At 42.3% G+C, this 20,672-nt stretch overlaps 1 protein-coding gene across 4 annotated transcripts in view; it reads right to left on the reverse strand.

The window, feature by feature from the left end:
* SH3RF2 (SH3 domain containing ring finger 2) overlaps positions 1-20,672 on the reverse strand; it is a 75,625-nt gene that overhangs the window by 43,457 nt on the left and 11,496 nt on the right. The window lies entirely within an intron of this gene.

Here is a 20,672-nt window from a genome sequence, read left to right on the forward strand (position 1 = left end):
GCTACATTAATGAACATTAAAGCAGTTAAAGCACGGAAAGTTAAAGTCGTTTAGATCTCACTGATTTTCAGTGTATTGTATTCCCTATAAAATCAAATGGTAAGAATTTACTGAATTCAGAAGAGTTAAGGCTTTTGCCTCTTTTCTTTTTTTAAAAAAAACCACAACTTTTTTTTGCCAGCTTCCAATGTAAAAATGGCTGTTGGGTTGCAATATCTAATTTACTGATCTGAATCCTATTTTATCCACTCTGAAACTTTCAATTTACTATACAATAGACCGGATAATTTAGTCTGCTGGAGCAAACCCAGAGAGCTTCACTGGATTCATTGTCCCTGTTGCAGGTATGATCTGAGAGCAGCTGCGCAACCTACTCCTGCGGCAGCGCCCCCTCCCAAAGAAGCATAGCAGAGATAAGGAGAAGGGTGCCGATCACTACACAACAGCTTCAAGTGTAGACCTCCCTGGGCCCATCAGGCAGGGAGCACAGGTATCTGCATCCACTCGAAAAATGAGGTTGCTATGCTCCCAGTGCCAGGAAGTGATTGAACGATACAGTTGGGTGGAAACACCAGGCAGCATAAGAGACCTCATGAAAGTAAATGGACATGCTGTAGCTTCCTTTACACACCTTATACACAGTGTATTCCAAATCTATCCTGAAATTGCTGGTGAAAATGTAAAACAGTTACAAAGTCAAAACAGCTGCATGGAGAGGACGACCCACAATGCACTGCTTTCCGGCAATAAAGAGGACGAGTGGGGACCAGCAGAAAATGTTACAGTGCAGAGTGATTCCTGTTCGCTATTCCAGTTACTCCATTTCCTCTCCTCCCTCAGTTTTCAATCCCCCTTCATCAGTCAGCTGGCCATGCCCACTGAACATGCTCAGTCTTTACTGGAATGGGTTATTTTTTGGGTGGGGGTGGGTGCACTCTGATAGTTTTCTCCTTTTTTCAATACTTCTGAAAACCTCAGTGTTCCCCAGAGTCTAATGATGCCTTCTACCAGTGCATGAGTAGTGCCATTCTGTCTATGCAATGTCAGGTCCCTGGAGAACTGAGATTGCTATTAGAATGTAGGATAATTAGGCCAAAAAAATATTTTTAAAAAATTGGTCCTTCTCTATCTGGACTTTATGATAAGTTCAAATTTGAGGTGGAAGCTATGTCTGTTGGCAGCTGCTTAGCTGTTTAGCAACCTACGCCAATTTCATTTCTACTCATTTCAAAAGTATATTCCTTCCCATTTTTCATATTGTTCTGCACTGCTGTTGTTGTATTAAATATATATATCATGGAATCATAGAACTGTAGAGTTGGAAGGCATCCCAGGGGTCATTTAGTCCAGCCCCCTGCAGTGCAGGAATCTCAGCTAAAGCATCCATGACAGATGGCCACCCAACCTCTGCTTAAAAACCTCCAATGACCTTCATTGGTTGACACCGACTTTCCATGTATTTTTCACAATATGTATTTTTTTTTAATGCATTCTGCCTTAAAATATTCTATGATTCTTTTGCACACATTTGATCCTAAAACATTTTTATATGAATTTTGGCATGCTTTTGGAACTGAGAGCTGTATTGCAAAATCTGGAGAAGTGTGAAAACTGAAGGCTAGCTGTGTTCCAATTTATGTGCAATAATAGTCTGGGAAGCATGAATTAGGTACAGTCACTTAAAAATGTGAACAAAATAAAGCCATCAAGTATCCCTACTTTCATTTACCACATGCTAGGGAAAATCATCTGGAAAAGGGTCCTTGCCACCCAACTTGTCATCTTCCCAGAGACATCTGGGCTGGCTGCTGCTGGAAAGTTTTCTTTTTGGTTTTCTTTAAATAGCCACAGATCAGGCCTTGGGCTGTATATACACTATGCCTTTAAAGCACATTCATAACACATTCTTTCCTCCCAAAGAACTCTGGGCACTATACTTTACCCCTCACAGAGTTACAATTCCCAGCAAACCACAGTGGTACCTCAGGTTAAGAACTTAATTCGTTCTGGAGGTCCGTTCTTAACCTGAAACTGTTCTTAACTTGAGGCACCACTTTAGCTAATGGGGCCTCCTGTTGCCGCCACGCCACCACCGCACAATTTCTGTTCTCATCCTAAAGAAAAGTTCTTAACCCGAGGTAATATTTCTGGGTTAGTGGAGTCTGTAACCTGAAGCGTATGTAACCTGAAGCATCTGTAACCTGAGGTACCACTGTACAGCACACATAATTCTTTCAGGGAAAGAATGTGCTTCAGATTTGAAGGTATAATGTGCATGAAGCCAAAGACAGCAAAGCAATGAAGAAATGACCGGAAAGTAACAGGTTGATAATGATGTTGTCTGGATTACCTGCGAAAAGGAAATGAAGAAAGGAGGGAGACAACATGTTGGAAGCAGTCGTGTGTTTTTTTAAAAAAAACTTAGGTGGCACACTATTGGTCCTCTGGCTCCCATCACCCCATGATGGCTGGGATTGAAGAGAGGTGGAATCCACAACATCTGGAGGGCACTAGGTTGGAAAAGATCCTGACTGAAAGCCTCTGAGTTCAAATGAATCACTCCCAGGATGCAGATGGGAGCAAAGCATCCTAAATGAGCTGCGGTATCCAAGCACACATCCTTTCTTTCTTTACAAACAGAAAACCCTGAAGAGCCAAAGGTCAGCAACTGCCCCAGCTTAACCTGTTCATTTCTAGTCTAAAGACAATCCCTACCAGTGGATTCCAGGTCTGTATTAAAATACAAGACACACACAATGCCTTTAACAGGCATTTTGAGCCCAAGTGGCATAGACTAAATATATAGTCAGCTCTACAAATGCCAAACTTCCCACCTCCCATGTTTTAGAGAACAGATTGATATTAACTGCTCATGCCAAAGACAGCAGATGCAAATGGCTTATGCTTTTTATAGCTCAACGTTAATTTCCAAAGCCCTTAAGCTTAACCCTCACCTTTCTCACATTTTGCAACTTGAGAGGAGAAATCCTATTTTGGGTATACATTAGTTGGCAGGGAAGCTAAAGCCAAGTATTACAATATGGTATGGTTATGCTCATTGTGCCTTCCGTAGGTTTCAAAACTATACTGCTGCCATCAGCAGAGAACCCCCGAAGTATGGAAAGGAAACAGAGTGCTCTACAATAAAGGGCTCCCCACACAAGGAGAAATCGAATGCTCATAGGCAGGGACTGCATGAATGATTTTGGAGAGACTGTTGCATTGTCATTTTTAGGCAATAAAAGAGTTCCGGTTACTCTAATGAAGTCTCTGGCATTCCTTAAACATTTGGAGTCCAACAGCTTCTGAAGGTCCACACTCATACCCTACTGAGGTCAACAAGCCACACTCCTAGGAAAGTATGCAAAGGATTGCAGCCTTATGGCAGTCCCACTTCTTCTTCTTCTTCTTATTATTATTATTATTACCCCGCCATCTGGCTGGGTTTCCCCAGCCACTCTGGGCGGCTTACAGCATATATAAAAACATAGTAAAACATCAAGCATTAAAACTTCCAGATACAGGGCTTCCTTCAAAAGTCTTCTAAAAGTTGTGTAGTTCTTTATCTCCTTAACATCTGAAGGGAGAGAGTTCCACAGGGAGGAGGACACTACTGAGAAAGTATTAATTTCCACCTAGCATTTCCTGTAGCAAATGCAATGTTTTGATTTACCGGTAGTACCTTAACGGCTTCCAGTTCCTGAGTTCCTGGTTGTGCTTCTCAATAGTTTGCTAGCACCACTGGAAACTGTGGTTTGGTTGATCTCATAGTTATCACTAGTATCACTACTGGGACAGGTGGGGGCAGTGGCATAGCGTGGGTTGTCAGCACCCGGGGCAAGGCAAGTAATTTGCGCCCCCTAACCCGTGGATTTTAGCAGGGGGCAGAGAGCTGTGAGTGCAGGCGCGGTCCCCCCCAGATGTTGCGCCCAGTGCGGACGGCCCCCCCTGCACTCCCCACGCTACGCCACTGGGTGGGGGTGATGGACATTATTATTATTATTATTATTATTATTATTATTACTATTATTATTATTATTTCTATACTGCTTTTCATCCAAGGATCACAGGGTGATTTACAATATAAAAACACAAAAATACATAACATAGTAACAAATAAAAACAATACAGTCTCCCACAGTTTCAAAGGTCATAGATGGTTTCATTAGCCAAAGGCCTGGGAGAAGAGGAATGTTTTTGCTTGTGCCTAAAGATATGTATTCAATATTCATTGTTGCAGATGGATGAAGATTAATCAAAGTGATTAAAAAATAAATAAATCTGACTGTTCTTCCTTTTAAATATTACTAACTGCTCACACAATGATTCACTGTTTCCAAATTGCCCTCCCACCATCCAGCACCAGCACAGCCTGTCAAAACTGAAGCTGAGAGAACAGTTTTTAAAAATACCATTTCTTGAAAAATGCCGTATTGTACAGAACCAAATCAAATGTGCCCAGCAAACTTTGAATTTGATGGATTTTGTAAGTCTGCCAGTGCTATTAACTGCATAGTTTTCTTCATCCATGTCACCTGCGGATTTGATGGATGCTTTTGGATCACATTTTGTAATTGTTGTTCCCTGCCTTGGGAATCGCTGCATTGAAAGGAAGATTATAAATTGCCTAAATAAAGAAAGTTGCAAAGTAATGAATTTTGCTTAGCCATACTAACTAACTGTGAGTGCTGCAAACTGCAAGGCATGTAGGAAGTGGCCTTATAATAACTCAGGCCATGTCTCCATCTAGTTCAGAATCATCTACAACTTTGCACTGACTGGCATTGGCTCTGCATAACTTAAGGCAGGGTTCTTTCAAATTCCCAACCAGAGATGCCAGGGACTCAGCACTGGACCCTGCAAAGCATGGGCTCTGCCAGTGAGCTATGACTTTCCCCCAAATGTAAAGCCCTCTCCTCTCTGCTCCAAGCATGAAAGGACTTGGTACCTTCTGTTTCTCATTGCAAATATTTATCTTGGCAAAACCATGCAAGCTCCGAAGTTTTTTGTCAGGCAGCATGGAAATAATAGGCAAGGCTTAGTTCACACAATCAGTTAAAGAATTGTAAAGCTTGGCACACCCTGCGTTGTCTTTATTTACCACCTAACTGCCTGGGAGAATGCAAATGATCCATGACAGTTGATCTGAAACTGATTTTAGCTTTGTTTGCACTGGCTTAAATCCACAGCCTGGTTGGCCATCAGATACACGCGGACACAAAAATCACCAACAAAATCTGCCCACAGCCAATACATTCCAGGGTGCAAGTGTAGCACCAGCCTCTGCATTAGGTTGGTAGCTTTTACACCAGATCATCTTATGCTGCACAATTCCTGACTGGTTAATTCCTAAGCAAACAGTTGCTGGAGTGCATGCCTGCTTAGGAGGAACCATATCCCAGAAGCACTCTTGAAGTTTGAGGAGCAGGAGACAAAATTAGGTGAAGTATTTCATGTAATGCTTACCTTTAAGCTTGTTTTTTTATACACATTTGCACACCCATCTCCATCCTCCACCCAGGCAAGCAACTATCATTGTCAGAGTTGAAGGGCACATTCCCATCCAAACAAAAAAACACTCAAGGAAGATGTGGAGAAAGATCAGTTACCTTAGGAGAGTGGGTGTGGCTGGGGAGGGGTGTGGTCTGTAGAGGATCCAAAGGCCAGATACAGAGGTCTGTATACAAATTTAATATAATAATAATAATAATAATAATAATAATAATAATAATAATAATAATAATAATATCTGGCTCCTGGGCTTGAGGTTCCCCACCCCTGGTGTAGAGACTAACAGTGTGGACTATAAACTTGGTACCTCTTTGGTTCAATTGCCAATTCATCTTTTAACCTACCTTAGACTTAAGCAATGTTGGTAACATTTGAGCTTATACGTAATGGTGGAACAGCCAGACATTTAAGCTTCTGAGGTGTACAAGTATCAGTGGAGCTTAAAAAAAAAATCCAACACATCCTGTAAACCATACATTTTACATTCAAATCTGGATATTAAAAAAAAACCCACAACAACTATTTGTAAGAGTATCGCTGAAGCAAGAATAGCTTTTACATTGTGTTCATTGTGGTATGTGAAAAAGCTTCTGTGTTACTATACAGCTGCAAAGGCAAGGAGTTTTCAATAGCTTATATGTATACTGCCTTGGAGGTTTTAAAAATCAAAACCTCTCTTTCACTTCTTCTTAAAGGATTCCTGGGATATCAAGGCACTGCATGGCTAACATGGAGGTAGAAGCCCTGTTTCTGCTGGGCCCAATCCAAACCGTTTTTTGGTACCTCAAAGAATTTTAAAAGAAGGGATAGCACGCTAAACTGGTTCCCTGAGTTGTTGTTGTTTTTAAAGAAACTTTTTGATGTTTTAAACAATCCTCTGGTTCTACACTGGTGCTTCAAGTAAATTACTACCACTGCTTTATGCTGTTTTCAATGGAACAGCATAGTTCTGGGTCTCAGATTCCGTTTGTATATAATTCTTGTACTGTACACAAAGTTATACAAGAATTATGTGGCAGAATCTGAGAAATGGAACTGCTGGAGGGAAAGCAAAGCGATCGCTTCTTGGAACTTCCCAGGAAGCCAGAATTCAATTTCCTTTGCCAGCCCAATGACACCCCAACCTCCCTGAGGCTGATTAGAATCCTGCGATTCATTGCCGCCTTGTGTGTAACAAAACTGTCGCATACGTTTCTTCCTGAACAGAATGCCTCTGGGCGGGGGCAATCTGGAGCAGAGAAGCAGTCAGGTACATTACCCCTCTCACAGCTGCGCATTTTTATGCTGCGACATGCTCTCCTCGAGATTGTTCTTCTCTCCTCTCCACCTCAATGCTGGCATCCTTGTAGGAGTCAACAAACAGCCTTTGCAAGTAAATAGCCAAGCATGAGGACGGAAAGGACCCACAGCAAGGCATCGCTGCTTTTGTCTTCTTTGCTGAAATGGTCACATCAAGGGTGAGAAACCAATGTCAGCCCAAGGGCCATGTTCCCTTTGGGAGGCCACATGCCAGTGAAAGTGGATGGAGTCCATTTTAGCTTTCTGCAGTGGGCTAGTCTTCACACACACTCACACATCCTTCTTCATCATCTATACAGCTAAGCAAGAAGCATGTCAGGTTCCACATTCCACCCATGCAAAAAATTCAAGGAGCTGGTAAAATATGTGTCTTGGGCAGAGGGTATGTGACCTGAGGATTTATTGGCCTGAGGTAGTCTGGAGGGAGGGGGCTGAGGCTGCCCATCCATGGTTTATGTCCTGCCTGTTACCTCAGAGATGTTCTACAAGCCAGTTTTTCCTACACCTCCTTCAAATGAGAAGTGAGGCAAATCCTTGGGGAATGTTTGGGCTCAGCCCCAGAGGTTGTCCTGAAATGCAGCCATTCCTACCATTAGGCAGAGTGAGGCAGTTGATTCAGGAAGCTGACTGAAGTTTTGTGAATGAGTAGCCAATTACTAGTTACTGAGGCTGCTGTCCTAAGTATGCTTATCCGGGAGTAAGATCCATTGAACGCCTATGCAACTTACTGCTGAGTGGATATTTATAATATTGCATTGATAACTTATTAGTATCATATTTTTACTATCAGAGAAGGGGAGGTGCAAAAATCTGGTTTAAAAAAAATCACTTGAGTGGCCTTGAGTACTAAGATTCCTGCATTGCAGGGGGTTGGACTAGATGACCCTTGTGGTCCCTTCCATCTCTACAGTTCTATGATGTATGATCTTCCCCTGCATAAGGAGTTTTAGATTAACTATTTGCCCAGTCTTTAAGGAATGCCTTTATACAGGGCAAACACAGATTTGTGTCTACACTGGTGGAAAAAGGGAGCTGCAACCAATTCTGGAGCCCCAGATGTTGCATTCAGAGGTAAATGTTCACATGTGAAGAAGCTCTTTGATCTGCTGGTTTCATGTCACAGGGACAAAAAAAATATCCACTCACTGCAATACTCCCTCTAGGATGTCCCAGAGGCAGAAACTTTTCTTGAAGAATACACCTTTGATACTGTAGACTAGATCAAAGTCAGTAGTTAAATCTGCTCTCATGGTGAAACACCAAGATCTACTACTACTACAACAAATCTGGGGCTGCAATAATCTTAATCTTAATCTTGAAGTAAGTAAAACAATGGGACTTCTGTAGATACTGAGCTGTATCTACAGATTGTTTTATTTCCCTGCTCATATACACAGACATCAACAAAAGGAAGTTTGTATCCTATCCTACCTTTCAGATGAGGGCACTTGAGCCCCTCCAAATTGGTGACATTTTGCTATCAGCATCATCAGCATCATATTCATTACCCACCCTTCACCAGTAGGTGAAGGTTGCAGATGTCATTATATTAGCGTATAGCAGGCATAGGCAAACTTGACCATCCAGATGTTTTGGGACTACAACATCCATCATCCCTAGCTAACAGGACCAGTGGTCAGGGATGATGGGAGTTGTAATCCCAAAACATCTGGAGGGCTGAGTTTGCCTATGCCTGGTGTATAGTGTATTAGTGGCGGATTTATACTGGACCATCTACACATAGTTCCACCTTATTTGTTTTTTACTAGTCGCTGGGTTGATTTTGCTGCCCAGAAACCTTGAAAAGGCCCTGTGCTGAGCAGCACACAGTGGGAAAATCAGAAATTAGGTCACAGCCTAAGTCACCAGCCAGCCAGCTAACTGTAATGTGCACAGCAATGTTTCTATTCCTCTGGGGCTGTTTTAATCCTTTGCCATCAAGTATTCAAGAAAAAGAAGAAAATAGCCACTATGACTGCAAGTATAGTGAGTGTTTTATAAGAGTAGAGGGTAACTTAGGGCAGAAATTTTTTCAGATCACTTTAAGTTACCTCTTTATATTTCACCCTTTAGCAACAAGCATCAAATCCTGCTCTACTCTCATAATGACGGCAGAATAAAGAAACGTTTACTTCTTATTGCAGGCAAACAAACAGGCTGGCTCTCTTTCAAAGCAGCAGAGACCATCCCCATATGCAGTGAAGTTTTAACCACACTCTGGACCGGTGGGGGGGGCAACTTGAAAAAAATATTAGGGAGGGCCTGAGTAAGCCCTGCCCTGCATAATCAATCATATGACAGGGTGCGTACACACCATTTGAATGGCAATGTCCATCAACTTTGGGGGGGCTGGCCCCCTCAAATATTTTATGGGGGGACAAAGCCCCATTGACCCCTAGGAGTTGACTCCCATGCTCTGGACCCAGACAGCCAGGTCCAAGAAAGACAGGGGTCAATAGGGCATGTGGCTGGACCTATAGCCACCAGACCTTGTCCACACCAGCTGACTGCATAAGTTGAAACCAATCTTACAACACATTCTTGATAGTGGCATTGGGTACTTCAAATGGAGCTGCGACAAGTGCAAAATCAAGATCATTCTGAAATTACGTGACTTTATCCACAAAGTGTGTAACCAGTTGGCCACAGCGGGTCTTTGAATGCCCAGAGCCTTACCCCCTCACAGTGGGAGTGGGCAATTTATTCTTATATTGCCCCTATTCTTAAAACATGCTGTCATTCTTTAAGTGGAGGGTGTTGTTGTTTTTTATGCCACAAATTATAAAGCTAAATGGCCTTAGAATAAACATTTATCCATCTTTTAAGGTCTACATTGATTCTGAGGAGACCTCCTTTGCCCTGAAATCCTTCCTCTTGCACACAATGTAAATTGGGATTATTTTAAGTAAATAATCCCATTAAATATTTTCAGCTGCATCGCCTGCATTAATGAGACAAGGTAGTCACAGTCACCAGAAGCTGTTGCTGTATGTTGCAGAAGTTTCTTACTTTTCCTCATTACTTTCAATGAAACTTTGGTTAATTGCTCACATTGACCTACTTTGCATTTATTTAATGGGAATGTGATGTACAGAAGCTTTTCTTTGAGCAACCAATTTGGTCACACATATTTGACTGTTAAGTGAACACACACACACACACACCTTAATGAACATCCAACAAATAATTTTATAGTGTTTTTTTTAAAAAATGATGTTCATTCTGATGCCACCATGCCAAGCAAATTGTACTGGTACATGTGACTTTGGACTTGAAACTTGTTTACACCGCTGCAGCTGACCAACAGAACAAGCAACCTTTTTAGTGAACATCTCATTCTACTATAGTCCATTCAGCTTAAGGGAAGCTTCCAGAATGGTTTTCAATCTTTGTGGTGGTTTGGTTTATATAAAGAATTACGATTCTTGAGAGAACTCTTGAGCATAGTTGATTTCCCCCTTTAGTGTTCTCCAATGATACTCAGAATTGCCGACCCAATTCTGAATGGAGCTGAGGGGAGTTCAGCCATCTCTATCTGTGAGAAGGAAATATCTATAATGCTTGCTTGGGCTCCACTGAGGGCCAATCCAGAACTAATTACATGGGTCTGTTTTTAAAGCAAGTTGATGGGAGATGGGGAACTCAGCAGTTTCCTGAGCAATGAGAAGTAGCAGTGCAGGATTTCCCCCCCAGTTTGTTTTGGGATGAGAGAATGCTATAACCTTTAGAACCCACACCAAAGACACACAGCCCTTATCTCTTTTTTTGAAGCCAAGTTCAGAATCCATAAACTTTCTTTTTCAGTCCCAAGCAGTGCATCACATCCTAGTAGCTTGGAGCAGATCCTGTGTACCAACGCTTGTTGCCCACAAAGGTTCAGTTCAGGAATGGCCAGTGTGGAGGGATGGAGACACTTACCTGGCCTCTTGGTACCAACATTGCTGCAGCTTACCAAGGGGAAGAGGGAAGGGGCAAGGTGGGAAGGCAGGTTGGCATGGTGCAGACACCCTGCTGGAGCCAATCCATTGCTCACACTGTTACCTTTGTTCTGTGCCAAGCTCCCTACTGCCTCCCCCATCTGCCTCTCCCTGCTAGGAAGCCACAGTGATTCTGGTGCCAGGAGACTAAGCCCTGTCACCCCTTCCTGCCAGCCACTCCTGGTATTGTTGTAAGGGAGCACAAAACAGAAGTATGTAAAATTATGAGTGATGTGGAGAAAGTGCATAGGGGGGAGTTTCTGTCTCATGCTGCCCCCAGAATACTAGAACCAAAGATGACTCAATGAAGTTGAATGTTGATAGATTGAACACAGACAAAAGAAGGTACTTCTTTGCATAGTTCACTCCCACATGATTTAGTAAAACCATTACATTAGTCTCCCAGTAATTTCATGCCAAGTGTTCTCTGCACCAAGGGATCTTTGACTTTTGGTAACAGCTGAAAACAATTTCACAATCATTCAAAATTTGCTACAATTTCAAATTTAAATCTTAAACCGAAGTTTAAAATCTGAATGCTTTAGGCTGTAATCCTATACTCATTTATCTGGAAGAAATCCCATTAGACTTGATGGGACTTACTTTTGAGACTGCATGTATTGGATCACACTGTTTGTCTTGTTATTATGCCTTGATTTTTTTTTTTATTTTTTGCAAGTGTCAGAAATGATCGATCCTAAGTTGTCAACTCCTCAATGCTAAATGACAATGGATGACTTCTATCAAATACAGCCAAATATGTATGTCCATGGTCCTGTGCATATTAACTGTCAAAGTCAATTAAATGTTGTTTCTTGTCAAATATCAGGTATTGTTACATATCAAATCAAAGTCTAATATTGAAATCAAATATCACTGTATGTTAAATACTGTGCTCAAATGTTTTAATAAACCAGAGAAGATTTAGTCAAGTGAATATCTGAATAAAAAATTGCAGAAGAGAATTTTTGAAAGGAACAGTGGAGACAAATTCATAAAGACATCATTTCAGGCTCAACTTTCAGCTCTATCGCTGGTGGTTTTAGGCTTTCCAAGGAAAACAAAAATAGATTTCTGGCCTCAGTTGAACAACGATGATGATCTAATATGCTAGATTTACCCATTGCATAAAATAGAGGGTGAGGAGGGGGCGGAATACATATTGTGTGAAGAAAGTTGCTCAGAGCTTCTCTTCAGAGCTCGAAGAAATGTGCACTGTGATTTTGCTTAATGAGCTAGTGCAGCTTTTGTTGACATTATATTTATTATAAGATTCCCAGCTCATATTATTAGATTTATATAAAAAAAGAGGGGGGAGGGTCACTAAATTAAGAAAGAGATATCATGGAACACCCTATTTGCAAAATTTTACAGTTCCAAAATACAGACGCGCTTTCACTTTTGTAAGATTGAATATACTGCCTTCGGCTGTACTTGAGGGTCGATTAAAAAAAATAAAAATCCACTGGAAAAATTGTTATGTCCCTGTGGAGATGGCAGTATTGAGTCAGTGGCTCATGTGCTTCTGGCTTGCACTCTTTATAAAGATTTGAGGAGTGAGGTTGTCCATGCCGGGTCGCTCTACCATTGCTACTGTGTCCTTTCTTTTAGCAGATCAAGATGATCAGGTGACAGCAACAACTGCAAGGATTGTTTTTTTTAGCGGGTTAGCAGCTAGAATAAGATCTACTATTTGATTATTGATGTAAACCCCCAAAATGTATTTTCTATAGTTAAGTTTTTGCCTCTGTCTTCAGTACATTTTATTTTATGTTATTGCTGTGACTAGTGGCTGATGCAAATAAAGATTCTTCTGGTTCTGATACATAAAGACATCTCATTGGCTAGATCATCCAACAGTTCACCCACAAAGCCTTGTGTCAGTGAAATGCATCAAGAAGAGGCTGCATAAGAATGATTTAATGTAAAACCATTTATGAGGGGAACAAACCCTATAGGTGGTTGCTGCTTGCAATGCAGAACTGAAACTATGGTTGCCATCCCCATGGCCCTTCTTGTGATATAGTGGTACCTCAGGTTAAGAACTTAATTTGTTCTGGAGGTCCGTTCTTAACCTGAAACTGTTCCTAACCTGAGGTACCATTTTAGCTAATGGGGCCTCCCGCTGCCGCCATACAATTTCTGTTCTCATCCTGAAGCAAAGTTCTTAATATGAGGTACTATTTCTGGGTTAGCAGAGTCTGTAACCTGAAGCATCTGTAACCCGAGGTACCACTGTACTTAGCAATCTGAAGGAAGGGAACAAAGAACCCGAGCCAAATAGACAATGGTGAGTGGGGAAATGCCACAACTTCCTTGCTTATCCAACCTATAATGTTTAACTCTTCAATGTATTGGCACAGACTGAGGTAAGAGAATTCTGATCTGGGCTACTTGAGATTGTAAGGGCAGCATATCTCAGATAACAAAATCCCCCTTGATATAGAAAAGTTCTGACTGCAGTCCTATGGGAGGAGCTGTCCTGTGTGGACTGAGAACTTTTAAAATCAATTTTCCCAAGGGATGGAAGAAAAAAATATATACAGGGAAGCCATCTGCTTCCAAGGTACTCTGTGAATAAAATGGTTTAATTTGGGATGTTTTTGTTATAATGAGAGATATGTCCAGTCGCAGACAACTCTGGGCTTGCGACACTCATCTCGCTTTACAGGCCGAGGGAGCAGGCGTTTGTCCGCAGGCAGTTTTTCCGGGTCATATGGCCAGAAAGAATAAGCCTCTTCTGGTGCAACGGAACACCGAAACCAGGGCAGTGCACAGAAACGTCATTTACCTTCCTGCCGGAGCGGTATCTATTTATCTACTTGCACTTTGGGGCATGCTTTCGAACTGCTAGGTTGGCAGGAGCTCGGACCGAGGAATGGGAGCTCACCCCATTGTGAGGATTCGAACCTCCAACCTTCTGATCAGCAAACCCAAGAGGCTCAGTGGTTTAGACCACAGTGCCACCTTCATCCCTATAATGAGAGATAAAAAGGTAAAGGGCCCCTGACAGTTAAGTCCAGTCACGAACGACTCTGAGGTTGCGGTGCTCATCTTGCTTTACTGGCTGAGGGAGCTGGCATTTGTCCGCAGACAGTTTTTCTGGGTCATGTGGCCAGCATGACTAAGCCACTTCTGGCAAAACCAGAGCAGTGCACGGAAACGCCATTTACCTTCCCACTGGAGCGGTACCTATTTATCTACTTGCATTTTGAAGTGCTTTTGAACTCCTAGGTTGAGAGATAGGGAGCATCAAAAGCTACCACCTGCTACCTTATCATTTTAGCTGGGATGCCATGCATTTGGTTTTCAAAACATGTGCCCTACTTCTGGGCTTCAGTCCCTCTCTTCCCCAAGTATAAGCCAGAGGAGTCTGGTGCATCATCCGCTTGTGCTGGGAACAAGGCTGTTTTGCTTCGCCTGCAACTTGGAGTCATGTGGTCAACCACCTGCAAGTCCAGCTCTTGCTCTTGTTGGTGGTTAATCCCATCAGACAGGTATGTGCATTGCCTTGAAAGGCAAGGTACATTTCACAGAAAGACAATTGACAAGGAAATAATAAAAAATTACCAGTCTCTGCAATCATACGTGGCAGCCATTAACAGTTCTTTGGAAGCCATAGATTGCACTTCCAGGATGAAAGGAGAGGTTGTTATTTACACAGTTTGTGTGATCAGCTTGCAAAACGCCCACATGTCTATTGTGGAGGAATGGTGCCATTTTATGGTAACTTCATTATAATTTCAGTTCTGTTTTTCTGCTTTTTAAGCAATTGAGATAACTTCAGTCTTGTCACCTAGAACAATACTGTCAAAAAGTGAACTTGTCATTTCAATCTTTTCCTATAATTATTTTCTGGGAATTCAAGACAGTTGGAGTTTCTTAACTTTCCTTTCTCCTCTTAGAAAAACTGCAGAGCTTCCCGCAAGCAAATGGTCCTTTTGCAGTTGTCTTCATGCAGTGCATCAATTATTTTTGGTATTCCTTTGGTTGATTTTAAATTTAAAGTTCATATTGATGAGAAGGCTAAGAAGAGGCACAAAGTAGTCAAGCTGATCCCTTTTACTGAGCTTTTTTCAATCAATCTAGGTTTACAGTCAGTCTATGGAGGCCTACGAAGTCGGAGACTCTAACTAAGGGCTTATCCACATTTACCCTTTGCCCTGCTGTTTCCAAGCACAGGTCTGTGCTTTCCTGGTTTGTGTCTGATGGCACTTATTATTTTTTCCTCCAGAGATTTACCTGTGAAAACATGCTCTTTAAAGCTGAAGCGCAACAAATGGCAATTTGGGTTTTGCAGTGGATTGCCATTTGCTCCCATTCAGAGCGGGTTTTCATGGGGAAAGCTCTAGAGCAAGAAGAGAAGGAAGAGGAAGAGGAAGAGGAAGAGGAAGAGGAAGAGGAAGAGGAAGAGGAAGAAGAAGAAGAAGAAGAAGAAGAAGAAGAAGAAGAAGAAGAAGAAGAGGAAGAAGAGCTTGAAAGCATGAACCATGCCTGGAAAGTGCAGAGGAAAAGTACACATGGATAAGCCCTAACATTTTTGCGTTTGCACATTCAGATATCTCACATAGTCCTCTTAAGGTAGGTGCCTCCTTTTGTCAGGGGCTGGCTGGATGAGGAAGAGTGATGGGAGCTGCCCACCCAAGAGCCCCCCCCCAGGGAGGGCACAGAAGATGATGATTTAGATCCCAGATCATGGTGGTGGGACACTGAAGGGATGTAGAAGGGATGAGGTGGGAGGCATTAGAAGCAGGGGGTTTGGATGATCAAGAGGGGTCAGGAGAAGAAGGGTCTTCCAGGACAGGGTTAGAGGCAGAGAGGAGTCAAAGGTTGGCCCTCCTCCTCAGCAGCAGGACCGTCCCAGTCCTGCTGGCTCACCCCCCCCCCCGACACCCCGATTGAGGAGAGTCCTGCATGTTGCTGAGCAATGAACCAAACAGGCCCAGAGGAGGAGCTCGTCCCCTCAACGCAGCCTTTGTGTGCTTGGGAAGGATCCAGAGTGAAAAGCTAGAGGGGGAAGGGTGGAGCTAGTGGTCAGTTTAAGCAATGCCTTAGCTGGATTAAAGCAAACCAGAGGACTCTGCTGTGTTGTTATTTTTTGTTAATAAAGAGCTAATTGTATTCCATGCCTTTCATGTGTGTGCCTGCCCTGTGGTTGATTTGGCGCCTTGACAGCTCCTTGATACCTTGGCTATATAAACATAGTCTAAATGGCTAACTTTTGGCCCAGGACCACGTTTACCTGTCCCAATCATCTAGGGGTCACTTCACGCTTGCACACTTCACACACAGACACACAGCCAAGAAGGTAGACTGTGTACCTCAGTGTTATCGCCCCCTATCTACTCATCATATTATTAATTTGATGGCTAGAGGGGGATTTGCGTTTGATGTATCAGGACACTGAATGTACACAAGGCAATGAATTAATTGGGGATTCACTCCTCAGGGAAGATTTCTTCCTTCTTTCCTGAGAAAGTTTCCTTAAAAAAGAAGAAGAAGCTAACTAGCTTTTACCGGTAACTGATTTTTTACTGAACAGAACATATTTTTAAAAGCTCAATTAGTTGTAACTCTAGTCTAGGATGCATAAACTGGATTGGTTTTCAGGTGGTTCAAACCAAACTGAAAGCTGAAACTTTTAGCTGAGTGCTTTTTTCACCTACCAAACCACCTAACCGTTTTAATCTAGGAAAACTGAAGTACACTGAGCTTGTTTTTAAAGGCTAAGTTTCCCCTTAAAACAAAACAATTGAAGCTGTCTCTTCCACTAGCTAGATCTGTTTTGTGTGGGTCATTTACTTTCTACCCCTTCACCAAAACTGGAGTTTTGCCTAGTTTACTGCATCCCCTCAAGCTTCCCTGCCAGGGTAGAACAGGGTAGATTTTTGCGGGTTTACCACCATTAGAGTGTGGCTGAAAAAAAAGCTAAATTCCTTTAATTAAAGAAGGACATTTTAGCTCCTCTTGCTTTCTACATTCTGTGGATGAGCAATATTCACCTCAGCTCTTTTGAAGTCATGTACACATCCTTCAGAGTGATTACGCGGCCCATTTCCGTCTACTATCTTCAGTGTGTTGCAGAATGTGGACAGTACTGTATTTAAAATCAGGCACTTTGAAGCATGGGCTTCGTATGAGTACACACCGCAGGGAGCACCTGACTGATTGTGGCTTTCTAAGAGGTGTACTGATGTGGGACTCATTTTTCTCAACGGTGTTGTGTGAAACATCCCTCTTTGGACCAGACTATTATATTGGTGCAATTTACAAGGTAGCACTAAGGTATGAGGAAAAAGCAACAGAAAAAAGCTGAGATTCTCTAGGTGTGGATTCTTCAGCCACTTCCACATGCAGTGCTTATTCTGCGCTCCCAATGAATTGCAACACACACAGCCTTGCTTTTGGCAAAACAGCTTATGAGTGGCGAGCTCCATAGCTTGTTGAAAAGAACAATTCAGGAAAAGAAGATATGCAGCAAGAAGAGTTGAGCATGGAAGCAACGTACTGTAGATATTCTGTAATCTTTTTGAATTGGCTGCTTTGCTTCCCTTGTTTTTATGTTTGCTTTTTGCTGTTTTATGGCATGTCATTACATTTTATCACACATACCCTGTTGCTGTTAGCCACCGTTTGGTGGAAAGGTGCCATGCAAATTTAACAAACAAAGCATTCACTCTTCTTGGTGGGAGGTAATTTTATTCCTTTCCATTTCTTCTTCAACACTGGTCGTCAAGCTAAAAAATGCCTTGGTCCCTCTACCTTGCAGTAGACAACAGATCTGGAGAATAGCTTCATTTTAGTTGTGCAGGTACAGTACCTGCTATCTACCAGGTGTGAGTTTTCAAATATAAGACAGAGAATCAAGAAAACAGGAAAATGTTTGCCTCATGGCAGCCACTGCCAGCAGTGTCATTGGTCAATCATGAATATGATTATGATTGATTAAACATCTATACCCCCCTTCATTTGAGGATCACAGGGCGCTTCACAATATAAAAATGCATAACATAGTAACAAACATAAACATTACCCACCCCCTGTATATACACACCTGCTAATCTTCTCCCGTTTCTTTCTGTTTGAGTCATTTCCTTGGTTACAAATTAACTAAAAACATTTCTTTCTCTCTCTCTTTGCACTTCTGCAGCCTGCTCTGGCCTCTTTTTCCTGTTTTCCTAAGTTTCCAAGTGCAGTGTCCCTATTTTCCAGGGACAGTCCCAGATTTATAGAAGCCCTCCTGGTTTCTGATTTGATCCCAGAATGTCCCACTTTTCCTTCGGATGTTCATCAGAGAAACACTGGAGGGTATGCAGTTATGCAACCCCAGAGCCAAAAAGATAAGTAACTATACAACCTTTAGAAGACATCTGAAGGCAGCCCTGCATAGGGAAGTTTTTAATGTTTAATGTTTAATCGTGTTTTTTTAATATGTTGGAAGCTGCCGAGAATGGCTGAGGCAACCCAATCAGATAGGCCAGATATAAATAATAAAGTGATGATGATGATGATGATGATGATGATGATGATGGAGGAATAGGACATCCCTATTGTCATTGGAAAAATGTTGGAGGGTATATAAGTGTCAACTCACACAATCAATTGAGGGCCCCTTCAGTCTGGTGCTGTTTTGTGGGCGTGCCCTGAAGCATGTCATTGACATAATAATAGTGCAATAGTGGTGGATTTATACTGAAGAAGAAGAGTAGTTTGGATTTGATACCCCGCCTTTCACTCCCCTTCAGGAGTCTCAAAGCGGCTAACATTCTCCTTTCCCTTCCTCCCCCACAACAAACACTCTGTGAGGTGAGTGGGGCTGAGAGACTTCAGAGAAGTGTGACTAGCCTAAGGTCACCCAGCAGCTGCATGTGGAGGAGCGGAGACACGAACCCGGTTCCCCAGATTACGAGACTACCGCTCTTAACCACTACACCACACTGGCTCTACTGGACCATCAACATGTAATTCTGCTTTATTAATTATTCTGTGGTGCTTCCTTAATATTATTGCATCTTCAACTACAGCACAGCAAAAGCAGGACAAAAATAAAATAAACCAGAACAGTTGTGGTATAATGAATTACAGGATTTCAGCAGGAAGTTATAGAACATGCACTGTCTGGATACAAACCAATAGGACCACCCTGAAACTTTTCCAGGTGCAAACAGTAGTGGAAACAGTATTGCCCAGATACCATCAGGAGTAGAAATAAGCATGAATGCATAATTAAAAGGACGCCAGGGGTGCTCTCAGTGTGGTGCATTCTCATGTGAGTGTTATATGCTGCTGCTGCGCAGCTAGCCAATTGTATTTCTTACGCGGAAGAGGCACACTTACTTTGTTTGTAGGTTGTCTGACACAAAATGTTAAGATATGCTCATGGACGTAGGGGTGTAGTGTTAGGGGCTACCCACCAAAACATGTGACAAACCACCCGCCAAAAATATGCCCTAAAGAGCTGCTCTATTAGCAGTGACTATGGATGTAAAATATGGTCTGAAGCTCAACATCAAAAAACGAAGATCATGGCCACTGGTCCCATCACCTCCTGGCAAATAGAAGGAGAAGAAATGGAGGCAGTGAGAGATTTTACTTTCTTGGGCTCCATGATCACTGCAGATGGTGACAGCAGCCACGAAATTAAGAGACGCCTGCTTCTTGGAAGGAAAGCAATGACAAACCTAGACAGCATCTTAAAAAGTAGAGACATCACCTTGCCAACAAAGGTCCGTATAGTTAAAGCTATGGTTTTCCCAGTAGTGATGTATGGAAGTGAGAGCTGGACCATAAAGAAGGCAGATCACTGAAGAATTGATGCTTTTGAATTATGGTGCTGGAGGAGACTCTTGAGAGTCCCATGGACTGCAAGAAGAACAAACCGATCCATTCTTAAGGAAATCAGCCCTGAGTGCTCACTGGAAGGACAGATCGTGAAGCTGAGGCTCCAATACTTTGGCCACCTCATGAGAAGAGAAGACTCCCTGGAAAAGACCCTGATGTTGGGAAAGATGGAGGGCACAAGGAGAAGGGGACGACAGAGGACGAGATGGTTGGATAGTGTCTTCGAAGCTACAAACATGAGTCTGACCAAACTGCGGGAGGCAGTGGAAGACAGAAGTGCCTGGCGTGCTCTGGTCCATGGGGTCACGAAGAGTCAGACACGACTAAATGACTAAACAACAACAATGGATGTAAGTAATAATAATAATAATAATAATAATAATAATAATAATAATAATAATCTTATTTATACCCCACCCATAAAATTTATATCCCACGCATTAAAAAATGTAAAATGTTAGACATTAAAAATTGGAAGAGGAAGCCCAGATTAAATGGAAGAAGGAGATAATGGAGATGGAGAAGAAGAAGAAACATTGGCTGGCATTTTGAAGATGATGATTTCATGTAAATGGTATGAAAAATGTTTGTGAATGAACAGCAGTTGTTGGATGAACAGTTTATCCTACAGTAAACCCACCGCATGGAAGCATCCCCTGAGCTAAAACTTAGCATCAGATGATGCCTTCCAAATGGTTTGCCTCAGCACACTACTTTTTCAGTCCTCAGGTTGTCAAGCTTTTCACATTTCAGTAAATTGCTTCCTAATTATAGTACACAGCAGCGACATGCTAAAACGGGTTGCAGAGGGAATGGAAAGTAAACAGTGTTAGGATGCACTTTGACACGATGCAAATCACACAGTGTTGATTCTGAAGCTGAGGAAAAAAACACTTGGCAAGTTATGTGCCGTTCTTTTCACTGATACTTCTTGGCAAAAGAAAAACAAAAAAGTGTGTGTGTGTGTGTGGCGGTGTCCTTTCCCACCAGTCTTTTGCAATGCTGGGAAGTTCATAATGGTCAAAATGGCTCTTATCTTGACAA

This window comes from Podarcis gaigeae (assembly GCF_964106915.1).
Source record: "Podarcis gaigeae genome assembly, chromosome: 2".
Taxonomy (NCBI): Eukaryota; Metazoa; Chordata; class Lepidosauria; order Squamata; family Lacertidae; genus Podarcis; species Podarcis gaigeae.